We start from the raw sequence: 4,250 nt of genomic DNA on the forward strand, positions 1-4,250 counted from the left end.
TGACCACCACATTGACATGTGATCTCTGCTTGATAAATTAGACTGGCCAGAGTGCTGGTTTTAATTTAATATAATTGAATTTCTGTATAACATTATAAAGGAGTTTGTTGTTGATATCACATGAATATTGGACTTCCGATGTCCTCATTTGATATTTACGAAGTCATGTGACTAGCAATGCAAATGGCGAGTACTTTGTCATGTTTCATCTAAGCAGTAGATTCGTCTTGTTTGACTGGATTAACGACATAACGATTATAATACCTGCCATCTCTGAGAAAATAATGGTGAAAATAAAGGTTAATTCACCAGATTGGATTCATGCAATGGTTATCCGAGAGTTATGTGTGGGAACGTCACTGTCTTTTGAATGTATATGTATAGTTATTCAGTCTTCTTGTGATTCTGAAGCGATAAAAGACAAGTGAGAAAAGTTGAATCGAGCAGATGGTTGTGGCCACGCTTGCACACCTTGTGATTTCATGTTGTCAAAGATTTCGTCGTACTTTATTGACAAAACGTCAGACTCCTATGATTGAACCTGTAACCAAGAAAATTATATTTACTATGTATCTGTTAGAATCATATAAATAACTACATTTTATAAAAGATGGAAATGTATACCTTAACAAAATTATGCATCTTAATAAAAGTTTCCAAATTTGCAAGAAGTTGTCCCACACATACAAAATCGTCTGCTGCCCAACATGTCAGCTTGTCACTAGAATGGAATTCGCACAAAATTTACCAACGTATAGTCTGTTTCTAAATTCTTAACTATCTTTTCCCCATGAACAAGACGTTATAAACACATTACACCCTATTCATTGTTGTTTCTTTTCCACATAATAGCTCATTATTTAAAATTTAAAATATTGAAGTTTACTAATTTCTTTACAAGATCGGTTTAGTTGGTTTAATATCGCTTGCCATTTATTGGCATTGTTATGTTGAATTTTGTAAAACTAGCTATAAACCTAATCAAATTACTCAACTGAACTGCTGACAGAAACAGTCCAAAGTAATGTATTTCATTTCTAAGGCTTAATTCAAAAACATTTACTTCAGCCTTTAAATGAAGAGTTTTATGAATGCAGTTTGCCAATGTAACAGTACAAGGCTGACATGTTCAAATGTAAAACTAGGCTGAAAGTAATGCCAGCTGTACCTTATTTGTTTCCATTTCACCATGATAATATATGTATTTTCGAAACTTTGCCATTCTGGTCATTTGGAAAATTGATCAGTTGTGTGTGCCCTGTTTGCAATGCATGTCCTTCTGTGATCTCATGGTAACCACCTTGGTCTCACGAACCATGCTGAATTGATCACAAGTTTGTAATCTTGGATGCATTTTAGAATAGTTTTGAGTGATATTGGAGTCAAAATGAATGAAATTCAATAATAATATTGGATGTATTCAATACAGAGCCCTCATATTATGATGGATACAACAATGTTAGAGTGACTGATGGAAAAAACATCGTTGAAGGGGTCTATAGCTGTCCTTGATAGTCCATGTCTTAAGGTCTTTATAAAATGTCAAAATCGGGCCCTGATGGTGAAATGTATAACATGTCACACCTTTATCACTTTAAACTTTGCATATGTTCTCCCCATTTATATCCAGTGCAAAGTTCTGTGGAGAGAGAGAGAGAGAGAGAGATAGAGAGAGAGAGAGAGAGCACTGTAAAAGACTTGGTTGCTGTAGTAAATGTCATTAACCATTTTATTTATTTATGCAAATTTTGTTTTGTCATATAATCAGTTTTTGCAAAGGTGATATTTGCATCTGTCCTTTCAGGGAGTATGATGTAACTGCTCACCTTTAGATGAATTTCTTTTTTTCTGATGTCCCTCATAGAGCTGGAATACTGGTAAATATGCACTATGTATACATTAATGGTAATTGATGTTATTGTGTATTTTCTTGTTACTATAATTCATTTGTTCTTTTTTCAGATTGAGAGCAAACAAACTGAGAAAACGGGACTCTCCGAGCCCAGTATTTTTTACAGAGGACTACACTTTGTGTCATGGTGTGAGTGTTCATTGTGAATTTTGTTTTACTATGTAAGCTGCTTCCAATTTTACAGCTTGAGTGGTTGTATTGAACCTTGTTTTCATAATGGTACTTTGTCCAAGCTGATTAGCCACCAAAACGTTCTTTGAAACCGCACTATCAGTTTTTGGCATACACAACTTGCAGGCTGTTTTTTAAAATCCAGTTCACACTTTTTAAGCTCCAAATACCTATACGGTCAGAGACAGAGAGAGAGGGAGATGGAGGCTAATTTGTGACCCTTGTTAAATGTATCTGCTTTACTGCCTGGATCAACTTTTTGTACTTCATCATACAAGTGATACAATTAAAAATAATATTAATACTTTTACCGGGCCAGCATTTCCGTCCACCCCAGTCCACAATCTCCTTTTCTAATTTCCAATGTAATATTTCCCCACACTTGGGGAACATTGTCAATGTTCATGGAATGCTTCATTCTACCGTTTGGCATTTGTATCTAATTGAGCTATTACAACATGTGCTGTCCTACACAGGTATACCATAACAATATTCATCCTGTTCAGATAGCTGTCTTACAATTATTTTGCTGAATATACTGATTATAAATGTAAGCATAATACAATGTTATGCGCATCATGAATGCTAGTTTTTGAGTGACTGAATTAGATCTTTGGTTTCAACAGTGCTAGTGCAATATATTACAGAATTATCTCCCTTGGACCAGTAAAGGATGTATTGTCATTCCAAATAATATTTTGTAATTTTGATATATCAACAGTGGATCATATGGTGGAAAAGTTACAGTCTTTATTTCTTGTTGATGAACACAAAACTCTTTTTGAATGCAATGTTTTATATTAATTTTAAGAGCCATATCCTTGATAAGAAGTGTATTTCATAGTATTGCAACTAATTACCTTTATATTTACCTTGATTGCACATACTTCATTTTGCACAAAATGGTTTATTTATCTCACCTTTTCTATACATACAGTTCCAATTCAGTGTTGGTTTACATGGTTTGGTATAAGCATTACAAGCCTGGCTGTTGATTTAGCACCCAAATATTCTTCTTAACAAGTGATTCATTGCCAGTATGTCAAACAGGTCTTTGGCTTGTCTTACAGAATTTTTTACTCAAGTACTTCTAGTCTCATGTTGAATTGATTTGCCTTTGTTATGTTGTAAATGTCTTATCTGAAGCGACCTTTTATCCTTGTTTGTATACTCTTGAACTAGTTCCCTTGGTCTGTTGCATAATAAGACACTAGATTCCTTCTGCATTGATTCTGTACTGTAGACTGGCTTATTTTAACAAAACCACTTATGTAAATTATGTGATAAATTAATTGGCATAAATTGTTCTCTTTGGTTTATCTGTGGAATTAATATCCCATTATTATTAAATTTCACTCAACGAGACCATAACTGAGTCTGGCAGAAGTCTTCATTTGACACCGAACATGGTTCGAGAGATACAAGACCAAGATACAAGTTTTCAGAGAAGGGTAGATTGTCTCTTAGATCTGATTCAGCACTTTTGATGAAGAATTAATACTTTTATTTAAAGTAAATGTGTCTAGTTTTCAGGACTTTGTTGAACATAAACTGAATTTCAAGTAACAAGTATTTACATGTTGACTATGTACATATACTCTGATATTGCTATAATCTTTATTTCATAATCATGTACAGAAAATCTTTGTATTTCTTAAATCACCTGTAGTTAACATTTGCCACAGATTACAAATCATATTGGTGAACCGTGTATTTTTAAATGTATTTGATATATGTCAGAGTTGAATTGTCAGCAAGGGAAAGAACTCTCAGTGACCTCAAACCTGTGATTTTCAGAAGTCCCTTTCATAGGTTTCTTCCACTGCTTCCTTTATTAGGCAAACTGGTTGATTAATTTCATGTACTGTGATGTATGTTAATATGTACTTTACATAGTACTTAATTACTACTATTGATATTCCACACATTCTGTTAACAAATAGATATATGACAGATACAGTCTATGGAAAAAGGTATTAGGAAAAAAATCTTTCTGAGTACACCTGTTTAGAGACGTACAAACATTTGTCACCTTCATAATAAATTGGTTACAAGAATAAGATTGGTACTTTAGACAAGCGCCAAGAGCTGACATTTAACCATGTTGTAATTGAGGATGAAATGTTTGAAAAGGAATGAATTTAGCTTGCTTGTTGCATATACCTTT

The sequence above is a fragment of the Sinohyriopsis cumingii genome, chromosome 8 (assembly GCF_028554795.1).
Source record: "Sinohyriopsis cumingii isolate HCF-2022 chromosome 8, ASM2855479v2, whole genome shotgun sequence".
In the NCBI taxonomy this organism is placed as follows: domain Eukaryota; kingdom Metazoa; phylum Mollusca; class Bivalvia; order Unionida; family Unionidae; genus Sinohyriopsis; species Sinohyriopsis cumingii.